Genomic DNA, 23,767 nt, shown 5'->3' with positions numbered 1-23,767 from the left:
TGTGATTTTCTCGGACCATTGCATACGAATTTACATCAGTTTGTACGGATATGATGGAACGAAATCAGAAATATCCGGTTGTATTTTGGCTAACTCAATCCCTGATATTGCTGCAGCCTCTGTGTTTGTGTTTTCTGGACATTATCAATGGACTTTATTGTTTTGAATGTTTTTTATCGTGGAACATTTTATTTTGAGCTTGGATACAGTAAATGGTTCCACATGGGGACACCAGCTCTACACATTCGTATTTTCTAGGGAGAAAGCTAGAGGAACTGCGGCAAACAAACATTATATTTCTCTTTATATAGAAGACATTTTATGCACTTGCCTAACGAAAAGACTTTGCTTTTCTCCAAAACCATTTTACTGTGATTTTCTCAGTCCATTGCATACGAATTCCACACCAGTTTGTCCAGATATGACTGGATGAAACCGCAAATATCCGGTTGTGTTTTGGCTAACTCAATCCCAGATATTGCTACAGCCTCTGTGTTAGTGTTTTCTGGATATTATCAACGGACTTTATTGCTTTGAATGTTTTTTTTTTTTTATCGGGGAACATTTTATTTTGAGCTTGGATACAGTACTTGGTTCCACATGGAGAATCCAGCTCTACACATTCGTATTTTCTAGGGAGAAAGCTATAGGAACTGCGACAAACAAACACGATATGTCTGTCTGTATCGATGATATTTTATGCACTTGCCTAACGAAAAGACTTTGCTTTTCTCCAAAACCATTTTTACGGTGATTTTCCCGGTCCACTACATACGAATTCCACACCACTTTGTCCGGATACGACTGGATGAAACTGGAAATATCCGGTTGTGTTTTCGCTAACTCAACCCCAAATATTACTACAGCTTCTGTTTTTGTGTTTTCTGGATATTATGAACAGAGTTTATTGTTTTGAATGTTTTTTATCGGGAGACATTTTATTTTGAACTTGGGTACAGTAATTGGTTCCACATGGAGACACCAGCTATACACATTCGTATTTTCTAGGGAGAAAGATAGAGGAACTGCGACAAACAAACATGATATTTCTGTTTGTATAGATGACATTTTATGCACTTGCCTAACGAAAAGCCTTTGCTTTTCTCCAAAACTATTTTTACTGTGATTTTCTCGGTCCATTGCGTACGAATTCCACACCAGTGTGTCCGGATATAACTGGATGAAACCAGAAATATCCGGTTTTGTTTTGGCTAACTCAGTCTGAAACATTGTGAATGCCTCTGTGTTTGTGTTTTCTGGATATTATCGATGGACTGTATTGTTTTGAATGTATTTATCAGGGAACATTTAATTTTTGTACCGTAGAAACAATAATTGGTTCATCATGGGGGTACCAGCTCTACACATTCGTATTTTCTAGGGAGAAAGCTAGAGGAACTTCGGCAAACAAACCTGATATTTCTGTTTGTATCGATGACATTTTATGCACTTGCCTAACGAAAAGACTTTGCTTTTCTCCAAAACCATTTTACTGTGATTTTCTCGGTCCATTGCATACGAATTCCACACCACTCTGTCCGGATATGAATGGATGAAACCGGAAATATTCGGTTGTGTTTTAGCTTTCTCAATCCGAAATATTGTGAAAGACTCTGTGTTTGCGCACTTGCTTAACGAAAAAACTTCAAAACCATTTTATTCTGATTTTCTCAGCCCGTTGCATATGAATTCCACACCGGTTTTTCTAGATATGACTGGATGAAACCAGAAATATCTGGTTGTGTTTTCGCTAACTCAATCAGAAATATTGTGATAGCTTCTGTGTTTGTGTTTTCTGGATATTATCGATGGACTTTAATGTTTTGAATGTTTTTATCAGGGAATATTTCATTTTGTACCGTAGAAACACTAATTGGTTCATCATGGGGACACCAGCTCTACACATTCGTATTTACTAGGGAGAAAGCTAGAGGAGCTGTGGCAAACAAACATGATATTTCTGTTTGTATCGATGACATTTTATGCAATTGCCTAACGAAAATAATTTGCTTTTCTCCAAAACCATTTGTACTGTAATTTTCTTCGTCCATTGCATACGAATTCCACACCACTTTGTCCGGATATGACTGGATGATACTGGAAATATCCGGTTTTGTTTTGGCTCACTCAATCCCAGATATTGCTACAGCCTCTGTGTTTGTGTATTCCTGATATTATCCACGGAATTTTTGTTTTAAATGTTTTTTCTCAGGGAACATTTAATTTTGTGTTTGGAACCACTGATTCCTTCCACATGGAGAAACCAGCTCTACACATTCGTAATTTCTAGCGAGAAAGCTAGAGGAACTGTGACAAACAAACATGATATTTCTGTATGTATCGATGACATTTTATGCACTTGCCTAACGAAAACACTTTGCTTTTCTCCAAAACAATTTTAACTGTGATTTTCTTGGTCCATTGCATATGAATTCCACACCAGTTTGTCGAGATATGACAGGATGGAAACAGAAATATCCGGTTGTGGTTTAGCTAACTAAATCCGAAATATTGTGAAATCCTCTTTGTTTGTGCACTTGCTTAACGAAAAGACTTTGCCTTTCTCCAAAACCATTTTTACTCTGGTTTTCTCAGCCCGTTGCATACAAATTCCACACCAGTTTGTTCGAATATGACTGGATGAAAACAGAAATATCCGGTTGTGTTTTGGCTAACTCAATCAGAAATATTGTGATAGCTTCTGTGTTTGTGTTTTCTGGATATTATCGATGGACTTTAATGTTTTGAATGTTTTTATCAGGGAATATTTCATTTTGTACCGTAGAACACTAATTGGTTCATCATGGGGACACCAGCTGTATACATTCGTATTTTCTAGGTAGAAAGCTAGAGGAGCTGCGGCAAACAAACAAGATATTTCTGTTTGTATAGATGACGTTTTATGCAGTTGCCTAAAGAAAATACGTTGCTTTTCTCCAAAACCATTTGTACTCTGATTTTCTCGGTCCATTGCATGCGAATTCCACAGCAGTTTGTCCGGATATGACTGGATGAAACCGGAAATATCCGGATTTGTTTTGTCTAACTCAATCCCAGATATTGCTACAGCATTTGTGTTTGTGTTTTCCGAATATTATCCACGGACTTTATTGTTTTGAATGTTTTTATCAGGGAACATTTAATTTTGTACCATTCAAACACTAATTGGTTCATCATGGAGACACCAGCTCCACACATTCATATTTTCTAGGGAGAAAGCTGGAGGAACTGCGGCAAACAAACATTATACTTCTGTTTGTATAGATGACATTTTATGAACTTGCCTAATGAAAAGACTTCGCTTTTCTCCAAAACCATTTGTACTGTGATTTTCTTGGTCCACTGCATACGAATTCTACATCAGTTTGTCCGGATATGACTGGATGAAACCGGAAATATCCGGTTTTGTTTTGGCTAACAGAATCCCAGTTATTGCTGCAGCCTCTGTCCTTGTGGATTCCTGATATTATCCATGGACTTTATTGTTGTGAATGTTTTTTAACAGGGAAAATTTAATTTTGTGCTTGGAAACACTAATTGGTTCCACGTGGAGAAACCAGCTCTACACATTCATATTTTCTAGGGAGAAAGCTAGAGGAACTGAACAAACAAACATGATAGTTCTTTTGGTATAGATGACATTTTATGCACTTGGCTAACGTAAATACTTTGCTTTTCCCCAAACTGTTTGTACTGTGATTTTCTCGGACCATTGCATACGAATTTACATCAGATTGTACGGATATGATGGAACGAAATCGGAAATATCCGGTTGTATTTTGACTAACTCAATCCCTGATATTGCTGCAGCCTCTGTGTTTGTGTTTTCTGGACATTATCAATGGACTTTATTGTTTTGAATGTTTTTTATCGTGGAACATTTTATTTTGAGCTTGGATACAGTAAATGGTTCCACATGGGGACACCAGCTCTACACATTCGTATTTTCTAGGGAGAAAGCTAGAGGAACTGCGGCAAACAAACATTATATTTCTCTTTATATAGAAGACATTTTATGCACTTGCCTAACGAAAAGACTTTGCTTTTCTCCAAAACCATTTTACTGTGATTTTCTCAGTCCATTGCATACGAATTCCACACCAGTTTGTCCAGATATGACTGGATGAAACCGCAAATATCCGGTTATGTTTTGGCTAACTCAATCCCAGATATTGCTACAGCCTCTGTGTTAGTGTTTTCTGGATATTATCAACGGACTTTATTGCTTTGAATGTTTTTTTATCAGGGAACATTTTATTTTGAGCTTGGATACAGTACTTGGTTCCACATGGAGACTCCAGCTCTACACATTTGTATTTTCTAGGGAGAAAGCTATAGGAACTGCGACAAACAAACACGATATGTCTGTCTGTATCGATGATATTTTATGCACTTGCCTAACGAAAAGACTTTGCTTTTCTCCAAAACCATTTTTACGGTGATTTTCCCGGTCCACTACATACGAATTCCACACCACTTTGTCCGGATACGACTGGATGAAACTGGAAATATCCGGTTGTGTTTTCGCTAACTCAACCCCAAATATTACTACAGCTTCTGTTTTTGTGTTTTCTGGATATTATGAACAGAGTTTATTGTTTTGAATGTTTTTTATCGGGAGACATTTTATTTTGAACTTGGGTACAGTAATTGGTTCCACATGGAGACACCAGCTATACACATTCGTATTTTCTAGGGAGAAAGATAGAGGAACTGCGACAAACAAACATGATATTTCTGTTTGTATAGATGACATTTTATGCACTTGCCTAACGAAAAGCCTTTGCTTTTCTCCAAAACTATTTTTACTGTGATTTTCTCGGTCCATTGCGTACGAATTCCACACCAGTGTGTCCGGATATAACTGGATGAAACCAGAAATATCCGGTTGTGTTTTGGCTAACTCAGTCTGAAACATTGTGAATGCCTCTGTGTTTGTGTTTTCTGGATATTATCGATGGACTGTATTGTGTTGAATGTATTTATCAGGGAACATTTAATTTTGTACCGTAGAAACAATAATTGGTTCATCATGGGGGTACCAGCTCTACACATTCGTATTTTCTAGGGAGAAAGCTAGAGGAACTGCGGCAAACAAACCTGATATTTCTGTTTGTATAGATGACATTTTATGCACTTGCCTAACGAAAAGACTTTACTTTTTTCCAAAACCATTTTACTGTGATTTTCTCGGTCCATTGCATACGAATTCCACACCACTCTGTCCGGATATGAATGGATGAAACCGGAAATATTCGGTTGTGTTTTAGCTTTCTCAATCCGAAATATTGTGAAAGACTCTGTGTTTGCGCACTTGCTTAACGAAAAAACTTCAAAACCATTTTATTCTGATTTTCTCAGCCCGTTGCATACGAATTCCACACCAGTTTTTCTAGATATGACTGGATGAAACCAGAAATATCCGGTTGTGTTTTGGCTAACTCAATCAGAAATATTGTGATAGCTTCTGTGTTTGTGTTTTCTGGATATTATCGATGGACTTTAATGTTTATCAGGGAATATTTCATTTTGTACCGTAGAAACACTAATTGGTTCATCATGGGGACACCAGCTCTACACATTCGTATTTACTAGGGAGAAAGCTAGAGGAGCTGCGGCAAACAAACATGATATTTCTGTTTGTATCGATGACATTTTATGCAATTGCCTAACGAAAATAATTTGCTTTTCTCCAAAACCATTTGTACTGTAAATTTCTTCGTCCATTGCATACGAATTCCACACCACTTTATCCGGATATGACTGGATGATACTGGAAATATCCGGTTTTGTTTTGGCTCACTCAATCCCAGATATTGCTACAGCCTCTGTGTTTGTGTATTCCTGATATTATCCACGGAATTTTTGTTTTAAATGTTTTTTCTCAGGGAACATTTAATTTTGTGTTTGGAACCACTGATTTCTTCCACATGGAGAAACCATCTCTACACATTCGTAATTTCTAGCGAGAAAGCTAGAGGAACTGTGACAAACAAACATGATATTTCTGTATGTATCGATGACATTTTATGCACTTGCCTAACGAAAACACTTTGCTTTTCTCCAAAACAATTTTAACTGTGATTTTCTTGGTCCATTGCATATGAATTCCACACCAGTTTGTCGAGATATGACAGGATGGAAACAGAAATATCCGGTTGTGGTTTAGCTAACTAAATCCGAAACATTGTGAAATCCTCTTTGTTTGTGCACTTGCTTAACGAAAAGACTTTGCATTTCTCCAAAACCATTTTTACTCTGGTTTTCTCAGCCCGTTGCATACAAATTCCACACCAGTTTGTTCGAATATGACTGGATGAAAACAGAAATATCCGGTTGTGTTTTAGCTAACTCAATCAGAAATATTGTGATAGCTTCTGTGTTTGTGTTTTCTGGATATTATCGATGGACTTTAATGTTTTGAATGTTTTTATCAGGGAATATTTCATTTTGTACCGTAGAAACACTAATTGGTTCATCATGGGGACACCAGCTGTATACATTCATATTTTCTAGGTAGAAAGCTAGAGGAGCTGCGGCAAACAAACAAGATATTTCTGTTTGTATAGATGACGTTTTATGCAGTTGCCTAAAGAAAATACGTTGCTTTTCTCCAAAACCATTTGTACTCTGATTTTCTCGGTCCATTGCATGCGAATTCCACAGCAGTTTGTCCGGATATGACTGGATGAAACCAGAAATATCCGGATTTGTTTTGTCTAACTCAATCCCAGATATTGCTACAGCCTTTGTGTTTGTGTTTTCCGGATATTATCCACGGACTTTATTGTTTTGAATATTTTTATCAGGGAACATTTAATTTTGTACCATTCAAACACTAATTGGTTCATCATGGAGACACCAGCTCCACACATTCATATTTTCTAGGGAGAAAGTTGGAGGAACTGCGGCAAACAAACATTATACTTCTGTTTGTATAGATGACATTTTATGAACTTGCCTAATGAAAAGACTTCGCTTTTCTCCAAAACCATTTGTACTGTGATTTTCTTGGTCCACTGCATACGAATTCTACACCAGTTTGTCCGGATATGACTGGATGAAACCGGAAATATCCGGTTTTGTTTTGGCTAACAGAATCCCAGTTATTGCTGCAGCCTCTGTCCTTGTGGACTCCTGATATTATCCATGGACTTTATTGTTGTGAATGTTTTTTAACAGGGAAAATTTAATTTTGTGGTTGGAAACACTAATTAGTTCCACGTGGAGACACCAGCTCTACACATTCATATTTTCTAGGGAGAAAGCTAGAGGAACTGAACAAACAAACATGATAGTTCTTTTGGTATAGATGACATTTTATGCACTTGGCTAACGTAAATACTTTGCTTTTCCCCAAACTGTTTGTACTGTGATTTTCTCGGACCATTGCATACGAATTTACATCAGCTTGTAGGGATATGATGGAACGAAATCGGAAATATCCGGTTATATTTTGGCTAACTCAATCCCTGATATTGCTGCAGCCTCTGTGTTTGTGTTTTCTGGACATTATCAATGGACTTTATTGTTTTGAATGTTTTTTATCGTGGAACATTTTATTTTGAGCTTGCTTACAGTAAATGGTTCCACATGGGGACACCAGCTCTACACATTCGTATTTTCTAGGGAGAAAGCTAGAGGAACTGTGGCAAACAAACATGATATTTCTCTTTATATAGAAGACATTTTATGCACTTGGCTAACGTAAATACTTTGCTTTTCCCCAAACTGTTTGTACTGTGATTTTCTCGGACCATTGCGTATGAATTTACATTAGTTTGTACGGATATGATGGAACGAAATCGGAAATATCCGGTTATATTTTGGCTAACTCAATCCCTGATATTGCTGCAGCCTCTGTGTTTGTGTATTCCTGATAATATCCACGCACTTTATTGTTTTGAATGTTTTTTATCAGGGAAGATTTAGTTTTGTACTTGGAATCACTAATTGGTTCCACATAGAGACACCAGCGCTAAACATTCGTATTTTGCACGGAGAAAGCTAGAGGAACTGTGGCCAACAAACATGATATTTCTGTTTGTATAGAAGACATTTTATGCACTTGCCTATCGAAAAGACTTTGCTTTTTTCCAAAACAATTTTTACTGTGATTTTCTCGGACCATTGCATACGAATTCCACACCACTTTGTCCGGATATGACTGGATGAAACTGGAAATATCCGGTTTTGTATTGGCTAACTCAATCGCAGATACTGCTACAGCCTCTGTGTTTGTGTTTTCTGGATATTATCGATGCTCTTTATTGTTTTGAATATTTTTATCAGGGAACATTATTTTTGTACCGTTGAAAGACTAATTGGTTCATCATGGGGACACCAGCTCCACACATTCGTATTTTCTTGGGAGAAATCTAGAGGAACTGCAGCAAACAAACATGATATTTCTGTTTTTATAGATGATATTTTATGCACTTTGGTTTTCTCAAAAAACACTTTTGCTGTGATTTTCTCGGTCCATTGCATACGAATTCCACACCAGTTTGTCCGGATATCACTGGATAAAAACAGAAATATCCGGTTGTGTTTTGGCTAACTCAATCCGAAACATTGTGAAACCCTCTGTGATTGTGTTTTCTGTATATTATCGATGGACTGTATTGTTTTCAATGTTTTTATCAGGGAACATTTCATATTGTATTGTAGAAACACTAATTGGTTCATCATGGGGACACCAGCTCTACACATTCATATTTTCTAGGGAGAAAGCTAGAGGAACTGCGGCAACAAACATGATATTTCTGTTTGTATAGATGACATTTTATGCACTTGCCTAACAAAAAGACTTTTCTTTTCTCCAAAACCATTTTTACTGTAATTTTCTGGTCCATTGCATACGAATTCCACACCACTTTGTCCGGATATGACTGGATGGAAACAGAAATATCCGGTTCTGTTTTGGCTAACTCAATTCGAAATATTGTGAAAGCCTCTGTGTTTGTGTTTTCTGGATATTATCGATGGACTTTATTGTTTTGAATATTTTTATCAGGGAAAATTTAATTTTCTACCGTTGAAACACTAATTGGTTCATCATGGGGACACCAGCGCAACACATTCGTATTTTCTAGGGAGAAATCTAGAGGAACTGTGGCAAACAAACATGATTTTTCTGTTTTTATAGATGATATTTTATGCACTTACCTAACAAAAAATTCGATTTTCTCCAAAACCATTTTTACTGTGATTTTCTTGGTCCATTGCATATGAATTCCACACCAGTTTGTCCCGATATCACTGGATGAAACCAGAAATATCGGGTTTTGTTTTGGCTAACTCAATCCGAATCATTGTGAAACCCTCTGTGTTTGTGTTTTCTGGATATTATCGATGGACTGTATTGTTTTGAATGTTTTTATCAGGGAACATTTCATATTGTATTGTAGAAACACTAATTGGTTCATCATGGGGACACCAGCTCTACACATTCTTATTTTTAGGGAGAAAGCTAGAGGAACTGTGGCAAACAAACATGATATTTCCGTTTGTATAGATGGCATTTTATGCACTTACCTAAAGAAAAGACTTTTCTTTTCTCCAAAACCATTTTTACTGTGATTTTCATGGTCCATTGCATACGAATTCCACACCAGCTTGTCTAGATATGACTGGATGGAAACAGAAATATCCGGTTGTGTTTTGGCTAATTCAATTCGAAATATTGTGAAAGACTCTGTGTTTGTGTTTTCTGGATATTATCGATGGACTTTATTGTTTTGAATATTTTTATCAGGGAACATTTAATTTTGTACCGTTGAAACACTAATTGGTTCATCATGGGGACACCAGCTCCACACATTCGTATTTTCTAGGGAGAAATATAGTGGAACTGCGGTAAACAAACATGATATTTCTGTTTTTATAGATGATATTTGATGCACTTACCGAACGAAAAGCATTTCCTTTTCTCAAAAAACAATATTACTGTGATTTTCTCGGTCCATTGCATATGAATTCCACACCAGTTTGTCCGGATATGACTGGATGGAAACAGAAATATCCGGTTGTGTTTTGGCAAACTCAATTCGAAATATTGTGAAAGCCTCTGTGTTTGTGTTTTCTGGATATTATCGATGGACTTTATTGTTTTCAATATTTTTATCAGGGAACATTATTTTTGTACCGTTGAAACACTAGTTGGTTCATCATGGGGACACCAGTTCCACACATTCGTATTTTCTAGGGAGAAATCTAGAGGAACTACGGCAAACAAACATGATATTTCTGTTTTTATAGATGATATTTTATACTTACCTAACAAAAAGACTTTTCTTTTCTCCACAACCATTTTTACTGTGATTTTCTCGGTCCATTGCATACGAATTCCACACCAGTTTGTCCCTATATCACTGGATAAAACCAGAAATATCCGGTTGTGTTTTGGCTAACTCAATCCGAAACATTGTGAAAGCCTCTGTGTTTGTGTTTTCTGTATATTATCGATGGACTGTATTGTTTTCAATGTTTTTATCAGGGAACATTTCGTATTGTATTGTGGAAACACTAATTGGTTCATCATGGGGACACCAGCTCTACACATTCGTATTTTCTAGGGAGAAAGCTAGAGGAACTTCGGCAAACAAACATGATATTTCTGTTTGTATAGATGACATATTATGCACTTGCTAAACGAAAAGACTTTGTTTTTCTCCACAACCGTGTTTACTCTGATTTTCTCAGTCCATGGCATATGAATTCCACACCAGTTTGTCCGGATATGACTGGATGAAAACGGAAATATCCGGTTGTGTTTTGGCTAACTCAATTCGAAATATTGTGAAAGCCTCTGTGTTTGTGTTTTCTGTATAATATCGATGGGCTTTATTGTTTTGAATGTTTTTTATCAGGGAACAGTTAATATTGTGCTTTGAACCACTAATTGGTTCCACATGGTGAAACCAGCTCCTCACATTCTCATTTTCTAGGGAGAAAGCTAGAGGAACTGTGACAAACAAACATGATATTTCTGTTTGTATAGATGACATTTTATGCACTTGCCTAACGAAAAGTCTTTGCTTTTCTCCAAAACCATTTGTACTGTGATTTTCTTGGTCCACTGCATACGAATTCTACATCAGTTTGTCCGGATATGACTGGATGAAACCGGAAATATCCGGTTTTGTTTTGGCTAACAGAATCCCAGTTATTGCTGCAGCCTCTGTCCTTGTGGATTCCTGATATTATCCATGGACTTTATTGTTGTGAATGTTTTTTAACAGGGAAAATTTAATTTTGTGCTTGGAAACACTAATTGGTTCCACGTGGAGAAACCAGCTCTACACATTCATATTTTCTAGGGAGAAAGCTAGAGGAACTGAACAAACAAACATGATAGTTCTTTTGGTATAGATGACATTTTATGCACTTGGCTAACGTAAATACTTTGCTTTTCCCCAAACTGTTTGTACTGTGATTTTCTCGGACCATTGCATACGAATTTACATCAGATTGTACGGATATGATGGAACGAAATCGGAAATATCCGGTTGTATTTTGGCTAACTCAATCCCTGATATTGCTGCAGCCTCTGTGTTTGTGTTTTCTGGACATTATCAATGGACTTTATTGTTTTGAATGTTTTTTATCGTGGAACATTTTATTTTGAGCTTGGATACAGTAAATGGTTCCACATGGGGACACCAGCTCTACACATTCGTATTTTCTAGGGAGAAAGCTAGAGGAACTGCGGCAAACAAACATTATATTTCTCTTTATATAGAAGACATTTTATGCACTTGCCTAACGAAAAGACTTTGCTTTTCTCCAAAACCATTTTACTGTGATTTTCTCAGTCCATTGCATACGAATTCCACACCAGTTTGTCCAGATATGACTGGATGAAACCGCAAATATCCGGTTATGTTTTGGCTAACTCAATCCCAGATATTGCTACAGCCTCTGTGTTAGTGTTTTCTGGATATTATCAACGGACTTTATTGCTTTGAATGTTTTTTTATCAGGGAACATTTTATTTTGAGCTTGGATACAGTACTTGGTTCCACATGGAGACTCCAGCTCTACACATTTGTATTTTCTAGGGAGAAAGCTATAGGAACTGCGACAAACAAACACGATATGTCTGTCTGTATCGATGATATTTTATGCACTTGCCTAACGAAAAGACTTTGCTTTTCTCCAAAACCATTTTTACGGTGATTTTCCCGGTCCACTACATACGAATTCCACACCACTTTGTCCGGATACGACTGGATGAAACTGGAAATATCCGGTTGTGTTTTCGCTAACTCAACCCCAAATATTACTACAGCTTCTGTTTTTGTGTTTTCTGGATATTATGAACAGAGTTTATTGTTTTGAATGTTTTTTATCGGGAGACATTTTATTTTGAACTTGGGTACAGTAATTGGTTCCACATGGAGACACCAGCTATACACATTCGTATTTTCTAGGGAGAAAGATAGAGGAACTGCGACAAACAAACATGATATTTCTGTTTGTATAGATGACATTTTATGCACTTGCCTAACGAAAAGCCTTTGCTTTTCTCCAAAATTATTTTTACTGTGATTTTCTCGGTCCATTGCGTACGAATTCCACACCAGTGTGTCCGGATATAACTGGATGAAACCAGAAATATCCGGTTGTGTTTTGGCTAACTCAGTCTGAAACATTGTGAATGCCTCTGTGTTTGTGTTTTCTGGATATTATCGATGGACTGTATTGTGTTGAATGTATTTATCAGGGAACATTTAATTTTGTACCGTAGAAACAATAATTGGTTCATCATGGGGGTACCAGCTCTACACATTCGTATTTTCTAGGGAGAAAGCTAGAGGAACTGCGGCAAACAAACCTGATATTTCTGTTTGTATAGATGACATTTTATGCACTTGCCTAACGAAAAGACTTTACTTTTTTCCAAAACCATTTTACTGTGATTTTCTCGGTCCATTGCATACGAATTCCACACCACTCTGTCCGGATATGAATGGATGAAACCGGAAATATTCGGTTGTGTTTTAGCTTTCTCAATCCGAAATATTGTGAAAGACTCTGTGTTTGCGCACTTGCTTAACGAAAAAACTTCAAAACCATTTTATTCTGATTTTCTCAGCCCGTTGCATACGAATTCCACACCAGTTTTTCTAGATATGACTGGATGAAACCAGAAATATCCGGTTGTGTTTTGGCTAACTCAATCAGAAATATTGTGATAGCTTCTGTGTTTGTGTTTTCTGGATATTATCGATGGACTTTAATGTTTATCAGGGAATATTTCATTTTGTACCGTAGAAACACTAATTGGTTCATCATGGGGACACCAGCTCTACACATTCGTATTTACTAGGGAGAAAGCTAGAGGAGCTGCGGCAAACAAACATGATATTTCTGTTTGTATCGATGACATTTTATGCAATTGCCTAACGAAAATAATTTGCTTTTCTCCAAAACCATTTGTACTGTAAATTTCTTCGTCCATTGCATACGAATTCCACACCACTTTATCCGGATATGACTGGATGATACTGGAAATATCCGGTTTTGTTTTGGCTCACTCAATCCCAGATATTGCTACAGCCTCTGTGTTTGTGTATTCCTGATATTATCCACGGAATTTTTGTTTTAAATGTTTTTTCTCAGGGAACATTTAATTTTGTGTTTGGAACCACTGATTTCTTCCACATGGAGAAACCATCTCTACACATTCGTAATTTCTAGCGAGAAAGCTAGAGGAACTGTGACAAACAAACATGATATTTCTGTATGTATCGATGACATTTTATGCACTTGCCTAACGAAAACACTTTGCTTTTCTCCAAAACAATTTTAACTGTGATTTTCTTGGTCCATTGCATATGAATTCCACACCAGTTTGTCGAGATATGACAGGATGGAAACAGAAATATCCGGTTGTGGTTTAGCTAACTAAATCCGAAACATTGTGAAATCCTCTTTGTTTGTGCACTTGCTTAACGAAAAGACTTTGCATTTCTCCAAAACCATTTTTACTCTGGTTTTCTCAGCCCGTTGCATACAAATTCCACACCAGTTTGTTCGAATATGACTGGATGAAAACAGAAATATCCGGTTGTGTTTTAGCTAACTCAATCAGAAATATTGTGATAGCTTCTGTGTTTGTGTTTTCTGGATATTATCGATGGACTTTAATGTTTTGAATGTTTTTATCAGGGAATATTTCATTTTGTACCGTAGAAACACTAATTGGTTCATCATGGGGACACCAGCTGTATACATTCATATTTTCTAGGTAGAAAGCTAGAGGAGCTGCGGCAAACAAACAAGATATTTCTGTTTGTATAGATGACGTTTTATGCAGTTGCCTAAAGAAAATACGTTGCTTTTCTCCAAAACCATTTGTACTCTGATTTTCTCGGTCCATTGCATGCGAATTCCACAGCAGTTTGTCCGGATATGACTGGATGAAACCGGAAATATCCGGATTTGTTTTGTCTAACTCAATCCCAGATATTGCTACAGCGTTTGTGTTTGTGTTTTCCGGATATTATCCACGGACTTTATTGTTTTGAATGTTTTTATCAGGGAACATTTAATTTTGTACCATTCAAACAATAATTGGTTCATCATGGAGACACCAGCTCCACACATTCATATTTTCTAGGGAGAAAGCTGGAGGAACTGCGGCAAACAAACATTATACTTCTGTTTGTATAGATGACATTTTATGAACTTGCCTAATGAAAAGACTTCGCTTTTCTCCAAAACCATTTGTACTGTGATTTTCTTGGTCCACTGCATACGAATTCTACACCAGTTTGTCCGGATATGACTGGATGAAACCGGAAATATCCGGTTTTGTTTTGGCTAACAGAATCCCAGTTATTGCTGCAGCCTCTGTCCTTGTGGATTCCTGATATTATCCATGGACTTTATTGTTGTGAATGTTTTTTAACAGGGAAAATTTAATTTTGTGGTTGGAAACACTAATTAGTTCCACGTGGAGACACCAGCTCTACACATTCATATTTTCTAGGGAGAAAGCTAGAGGAACTGAACAAACAAACATGATAGTTCTTTTGGTATAGATGACATTTTATGCACTTGGCTAACGTAAATACTTTGCTTTTCCCCAAACTGTTTGTACTGTGATTTTCTCGGACCATTGCATACGAATTTACATCAGCTTGTAGGGATATGATGGAACGAAATCGGAAATATCCGGTTATATTTTGGCTAACTCAATCCCTGATATTGCTGCAGCCTCTGTGTTTGTGTTTTCTGGACATTATCAATGGACTTTATTGTTTTGAATGTTTTTTATCGTGGAACATTTTATTTTGAGCTTGCTTACAGTAAATGGTTCCACATGGGGACACCAGCTCTACACATTCGTATTTTCTAGGGAGAAAGCTAGAGGAACTGTGGCAAACAAACATGATATTTCTCTTTATATAGAAGACATTTTATGCACTTGGCTAACGTAAATACTTTGCTTTTCCCCAAACTGTTTGTACTGTGATTTTCTCGGACCATTGCGTATGAATTTACATTAGTTTGTACGGATATGATGGAACGAAATCGGAAATATCCGGTTATATTTTGGCTAACTCAATCCCTGATATTGCTGCAGCCTCTGTGTTTGTGTATTCCTGATAATATCCACGCACTTTATTGTTTTGAATGTTTTTTATCAGGGAAGATTTAGTTTTGTACTTGGAATCACTAATTGGTTCCACATAGAGACACCAGCGCTAAACATTCGTATTTTGCACGGAGAAAGCTAGAGGAACTGTGGCCAACAAACATGATATTTCTGTTTGTATAGAAGACATTTTATGCACTTGCCTATCGAAAAGACTTTGCTTTTTTCCAAAACAATTTTTACTGTGATTTTCTCGGACCATTGCATACGAATTCCACACCACTTTGTCCGGATATGACTGGATGAAACTGGAAATATCCGGTTTTGTATTGGCTAACTCAATCGCAGATACTGCTACAGCCTCTGTGTTTGTGTTTTCTGGATATTATCGATGCTCTTTATTGTTTTGAATATTTTTATCAGGGAACATTATTTTTGTACCGTTGAAAGACTAATTGGTTCATCATGGGGACACCAGCTCCACACATTCGTATTTTCTTGGGAGAAATCTAGAGGAACTGCAGCAAACAAACATGATATTTCTGTTTTTATAGATGATATTTTATGCACTTTGGTTTTCTCAAAAAACACTTTTGCTGTGATTTTCTCGGTCCATTGCATACGAATTCCACACCAGTTTGTCCGGATATCACTGGATAAAAACAGAAATATCCGGTTGTGTTTTGGCTAACTCAATCCGAAACATTGTGAAACCCTCTGTGATTGTGTTTTCTGTATATTATCGATGGACTGTATTGTTTTCAATGTTTTTATCAGGGAACATTTCATATTGTATTGTAGAAACACTAATTGGTTCATCATGGGGACACCAGCTCTACACATTCATATTTTCTAGGGAGAAAGCTAGAGGAACTGCGGCAACAAACATGATATTTCTGTTTGTATGGATGACATTTTATGCACTTGCCTAACAAAAAGACTTTTCTTTTCTCCAAAACCATTTTTACTGTAATTTTCTGGTCCATTGCATACGAATTCCACACCACTTTGTCCGGATATGACTGGATGGAAACAGAAATATCCGGTTCTGTTTTGGCTAACTCAATTCGAAATATTGTGAAAGCCTCTGTGTTTGTGTTTTCTGGATATTATCGATGGACTTTATTGTTTTGAATATTTTTATCAGGGAAAATTTAATTTTGTACCGTTGAAACACTAATTGGTTCATCATGGGGACACCAGCGCAACACATTCGTATTTTCTAGGGAGAAATCTAGAGGAACTGTGGCAAACAAACATGATTTTTCTGTTTTTATACATGATATTTTATGCACTTACCTAACAAAAAATTCGATTTTCTCCAAAACCATTTTTACTGTGATTTTCTTGGTCCATTGCATATGAATTCCACACCAGTTTGTCCCGATATCACTGGATGAAACCAGAAATATCGGGTTTTGTTTTGGCTAACTCAATCCGAATCATTGTGAAACCCTCTGTGTTTGTGTTTTCTGGATATTATCGATGGACTGTATTGTTTTGAATGTTTTTATCAGGGAACATTTCATATTGTATTGTAGAAACACTAATTGGTTCATCATGGGGACACCAGCTCTACACATTCTTATTTTTAGGGAGAAAGCTAGAGGAACTGTGGCAAACAAACATGATATTTCCGTTTGTATAGATGGCATTTTATGCACTTGCCTAAAGAAAAGACTTTTCTTTTCTCCAAAACCATTTTTACTGTGATTTTCATGGTCCATTGCATACGAATTCCACACCAGCTTGTCTAGATATGACTGGATGGAAACAGAAATATCCGGTTGTGTTTTGGCTAATTCAATTCGAAATATTGTGAAAGACTCTGTGTTTGTGTTTTCTGGATATTATCGATGGACTTTATTGTTTTGAATATTTTTATCAGGGAACATTTAATTTTGTACCGTTGAAACACTAATTGGTTCATCATGGGGACACCAGCTCCACACATTCGTATTTTCTAGGGAGAAATATAGTGGAACTGCGGTAAACAAACATGATATTTCTGTTTTTATAGATGATATTTGATGCACTTACCGAACGAAAAGCATTTCCTTTTCTCAAAAAACAATCTTACTGTGATTTTCTCGGTCCATTGCATATGAATTCCACACCAGTTTGTCCGGATATGACTGGATGGAAACAGAAATATCCGGTTGTGTTTTGGCAAACTCAATTCGAAATATTGTGAAAGCCTCTGTGTTTGTGTTTTCTGGATATTATCGATGGACTTTATTGTTTTCAATATTTTTATCAGGGAACATTATTTTTGTACCGTTGAAACACTAGTTGGTTCATCATGGGGACACCAGTTCCACACATTCGTATTTTCTAGGGAGAAATCTAGAGGAACTACGGCAAACAAACATGATATTTCTGTTTTTATAGATGATATTTTATACTTACCTAACAAAAAGACTTTTCTTTTCTCCACAACCATTTTTACTGTGATTTTCTCGGTCCATTGCATACGAATTCCACACCAGTTTGTCCCTATATCACTGGATAAAACCAGAAATATCCGGTTGTGTTTTGGCTAACTCAATCCGAAACATTGTGAAAGCCTCTGTGTTTGTGTTTTCTGTATATTATCGATGGACTGTATTGTTTTCAATGTTTTTATCAGGGAACATTTCGTATTGTATTGTGGAAACACTAATTGGTTCATCATGGGGACACCAGCTCTACACATTCGTATTTTCTAGGGAGAAAGCTAGAGGAACTTCGGCAAACAAACATGATATTTCTGTTTGTATAGATGACATATTATGCACTTGCTAAACGAAAAGACTTTGTTTTTCTCCACAACCGTGTTTACTCTGATTTTCTCAGTCCATGGCATATGAATTCCACACCAGTTTGTCCGGATATGACTGGATGAAAACGGAAATATCCGGTTGTGTTTTGGCTAACTCAATTCGAAATATTGTGAAAGCCTCTGTGTTTGTGTTTTCTGTATAATATCGATGGGCTTTATTGTTTTGAATGTTTTTTATCAGGGAACAGTTAATATTGTGCTTTGAACCACTAATTGGTTCCACATGGTGAAACCAGCTCCTCACATTCTCATTTTCTAGGGAGAAAGCTAGAGGAACTGTGACAAACAAACATGATATTTCTGTTTGTATAGATGACATTTTATGCACTTGCCTAACGAAAAGTCTTTGCTTTTCTCCAAAACCATTTGTACTGTGATTTTCTCGGTCCATTGCATACGAATTCCACACCACTCTGTCCGGATATGACTGGATGAAACCAGAAATATTCGGTTGTGTTTTAGATATCTCAATCGGAAATATTGTGAAAGCCTCTGTGTTTGTGCACTTGCTTAATGAAAAGACTTTGCCTTTCTCCAAAACCATTTTTTCTGGTTTTCTCAGCCCGTTGCATACGAATTCCACACCAGTTTGTTCGAATATGACTGGATGAAAACAGAAATATCTGGTTGTGTTTTGGCTAACTCAATCAGAAATATTGTGATAGATTCTGTGTTTGTGTTTTCTGGATATTATTGATGGACTTTAATGTTTTGAATGTTTTTATCAGGGAATATTTCATTTTGTACCGTAGAAACACTAATTGGTTCATCATGGGGACACCAGCTGTATACATTCGTATTTTCTAGGTAGAAAGCTAGAGGAGCTGCGGCAAACAAACAAGATATTTCTGTTTGTATAGATGACGTTTTATGCAGTTGCCTAAAGAAAATACGTTGCTTTTCTCCAAAACCATTTGTACTCTGATTTTCTCGGTCCATTGCATGCGAATTCCACAGCAGTTTGTCCGGATATGACTGGATGAAACCGGAAATATCCGGATTTGTTTTGTCTAACTCAATCCCAGATATTGCTACAGCCTTTGTGTTTGTGTTTTCCGGATATTATCCACGGACTTTATTGTTTTGAATGTTTTTATCAGGGAACATTTAATTTTGTACCATTCAAACACTAATTGGTTCATCATGGAGACACCAGCTCCACACATTCATATTTTCTAGGGAGAAAGCTGGAGGAACTGCGGTAAACAAACATTATATTTCTGTTTGTATAGATGACATTTTATGAACTTGCCTAATGAAAAGACTTCGCTTTTCTCCAAAACCATTTGTACTGTGATTTTCTTGGTCCACTGCATACGAATTCTACACAAGTCTTTCCGGATATGACTGGATGAAACCGGAAATATCCGGTTTTGTTTTGGCTAACTGAATCCCAGTTATTTCTGCAGCCTCTGTCCTTGTGTATTCCTGATATTATCCATGGACTTTATTGTTGTGAATGTTTTTTAACAGAGAAAATTTCATTTTGTGCTTGGAAACACTAACTTGTTGCACGTGGAGACACCAGCGCTACACATTCATATTTTGTAGGGAGAAAGCTAGAGGAACTGAACAAACAAACATGATAGTTCTTTTGGTATAGATGACATTTTATGCACTTGCCTAACGTAAATTCTTTGCTTTTCCCCAAACTATTTGTACTGTGATTTTCTCAGACCATTGCATAAAAATTTACACCAGTTTGTACGGATATGATGGAACGAAACCGGAAATATCCAGTTATGTTTTGGCTAACTCAATCCCTGATATTGCTACAGCCTCTGTGTTTGTGTTTTCTGGACATTATCAACGGACTTTATTGTTTTGAATGTTTTTATCAGGGAACATTTAATTTAGTACCGTTGAAACACTAATTGGTTCATCATGGGAACACCAGCACTACACAGTCGTATTTTCTAGGGAGAAAGCTAGAGGAACTGTGGCAAACAAACATGATATTTCTGTTTGTACAAATGACAGTTTATGCACTTGCCTAACGAAAATACTTTGCATTTCTCCAAATCCATTCTTACTGTGATTTTCTCGGTGCATTGCATACAAATTCCACACCAGTTTGTCCGGATATGACTGGATGTAACCAGAAATATCCAGTTTTGTTTTGGCTAACTCATTCCCAGATATTGCTACAGTCTCTGTTTTTGTGTTTTCTGGATATTATCCATGGAATTTATTATTTGAATGTTTTTTATCAGGGAACAGTTAATATTGTGCTTTGAACCACTAATTGGTTCCACATGGTGAAACCAGCTCCTCACATTCTCATTTTCTAGGGAGAAAGCTAGAGGAACTGTGGCAAACAAACATGATATTTCTGTTTGTATAGATGACATTTTATGCACTTGCCTAACGAAAAGTCTTTACTTTTCTCCAAAACCATTTGTACTGTGATTTTCTCGGTCCATTGCATATGAATTCCACACCACTCTGTCCGGATATGACTGGATGAAACCAGAAATATTCGGTTGTGTTTTAGATATGTCAATCTGAAATATTGTGAAAGCCTCTGTGTTTGTGCACTTGCTTAATGAAAAGACTTTGCCTTTCTCCAAAACCATTTTTTCTGGTTTTCTCAGCCCGTTGCATACGAATTCCACACCAGTTTATTCGAATATGACTGGATGAAAACAGAAATATCTGGTTGTGTTTTGGCTAACTCAATCAGAAATATTGTGATAGATTCTGTGTTTGTGTTTTCTGGATATTATTGATGGACTTTAATGTTTTGAATGTTTTTATCAGGGAATATTTCATTTTGTACCGTAGAAACACTAATTGGTTCATCATGGCGACACCAGCTGTATACATTCGTATTTTCTAGGTAGAAAGCTAGAGGAGCTGTGGCAAACAAACAAGATATTTCTGTTTGTATAGATGACGTTTTATGCAGTTGCCTAAAGAAAATACGTTGCTTTTCTCCAAAACCATTTGTACTCTGATTTTCTCAGTCCATTGCATGCGAATTCCACAGCAGTTTTTCCGGATATGACTGGATGAAACCGGAAATATCTGGATTTGTTTTGTCTAACTCAATCCCAGATATTGCTACAGCCTTTGTGTTTGTGTTTTCCGGATATTATCCATGGACTTTATTGTTTTGAATGTTTTTATCAGGGAACATTTAATTTTGTACCATTGAAACACTAATTGGTTCATCATGGAGACACCAGCTCCACACATTCATATTTTCTAGGGAGAAAGCTGGAGGAACTGCGGTAAACAAACATTATATTTCTGTTTGTATAGATGACATTTTATGAACTTGCCTAATGAAAAGACTTCGCTTTTCTCCAAAACCATTTGTACTGTGATTTTCTTGGTCCACTGCATACGAATTCTACACCAGTCTTTCCGGATATGACTGTATGAAACCGGAAATATCCGGTTTTGTTTTGGCTAACTGAATCCCAGTTATTGCTGCAGCCTCTGTCCTTGTGGATTCCTGATATTATCCATGGACTTTATTGTTGTGAATGTTTTTTAACAGAGAAAATTTAATTTTGTGCGTGGAAACACTAATTGGTTCCACGTGGAGGACCAGCGCTACACATTCATATTTTCTAGGGAGAAAGCTAGAGGAACTGAACAAACAAACATGATAGTTCTTTTGGTATAGATGACATTTTATGCACTTGCCTAACGTAAATTCTTTGCTTTTCCCCAAACTATTTGTACTGTGATTTTCTCAGACCATTGCATAAAAATTTACACCAGTTTGTACGGATATGATGGAACGAAACCGGAAATATCCAGTTATGTTTTGGCTAACTCAATCCCTGATATTGCTACAGCCTCTGTGTTTGTGTTTTCTGGACATTATCAATGGACTTTATTGTTTTGAATGTTTTTATCAGGGAACATTTAATTTAGTACCGTTGAAACACTAATTGGTTCATCATGGGAACACCAGCACTACACAGTCGTATTTTCTAGGGAGAAAGCTAGAGGAACTGTGGCAAACAAACATGATATTTCTGTTTGTACAAATGACAGTTTATGCACTTGCCTAACGAAAATACTTTGCATTTCTCCAAATCCATTCTTACTGTGATTTTCTCGGTGCATTGCATACAAATTCCACACCAGTTTGTCCGGATATGACTGGATGTAACCAGAAATATCCGGTTTTGTTTTGGCTAACTCATTCCCAGATATTGCTACAGTCTCTGTTTTTGTGTTTTCTGGATATTATCCATGGAATTTATTATTTGAATGTTTTTTATCAGGGAACAGTTAATATTGTGCTTTGAACCACTAATTGGTTCCACATGGTGAAACCAGCTCCTCACATTCTCATTTTCTAGGGAGAAATCTAGAGGAACTGCGGCAAACAAACATGATATTTCTGTTTGTATAGATGACATTTTATGCACTTGCCTAACGAAAAGTTTTTGCTTTTCTCCAAAACCATTTGTACTGTGATTTTCTTGGTCCATTGCATATGAATTCCACACCACTCTGTCCGGATATGACTGGATGAAACCAGAAATATTCGGTTGTGTTTTAGATATCTCAATCGGAAATATTGTGAAAGCCTCTGTGTTTGTGCACTTGCTTAATGAAAAGACTTTGCCTTTCTCCAAAACCGTTTTTTCTGGTTTTCTCAGCCCGTTGCATACGAATTCCACACCAGTTTGTTCGAATATGACTGGATGAAAACAGAAATATCTGGTTGTGTTTTGGCTAACTCAATCAGAAATATTGTGATAGATTCTGTGTTTGTGTTTTCTGGATATTATCGATGGACTTTAATGTTTTGAATGTTTTTATCAGGGAATATTTCATTTTGTACCGTAGAAACACTAATTGGTTCATCATGGGGACACCAGCTGTATACATTCGTATTTTCTAGGTAGAAAGCTAGAGGAGCTGCGGCAAACAAACAAGATATTTCTGTTTGTATAGATGACGTTTTATGCAGTTGCCTAAAGAAAATACGTTGCTTTTCTCCAAAACCATTTGTACTCTGATTTTCTCGGTCCATTGCATGCGAATTCCACAGCAGTTTGTCCGGATATGACTGGATGAAACCGGAAATATCTGGATTTGTTTTGTCTAACTCAATCCCAGATATTGCTACAGCCTTTGTGTTTGTGTTTTCCGGATATTATCCACGGACTTTATTGTTTTGAATGTTTTTATCAGGGAACATTTAATTTTGTACCATTGAAACACTAATTGGTTCATCATGGAGACACCAGCTCCACACATTCATATTTTCTAGGGAGAAAGCTGGAGGAACTGCGGTAAACAAACATTATATTTCTGTTTGTATAGATGACATTTTATGAACTTGCCTAATGAAAAGACTTCGCTTTTCT

This window comes from Lepus europaeus, chromosome 11, assembly GCF_033115175.1.
Source record: "Lepus europaeus isolate LE1 chromosome 11, mLepTim1.pri, whole genome shotgun sequence".
Classification (NCBI taxonomy): Eukaryota; Metazoa; Chordata; class Mammalia; order Lagomorpha; family Leporidae; genus Lepus; species Lepus europaeus.
Note: the sequence above shows the minus strand (reverse complement) of the source record.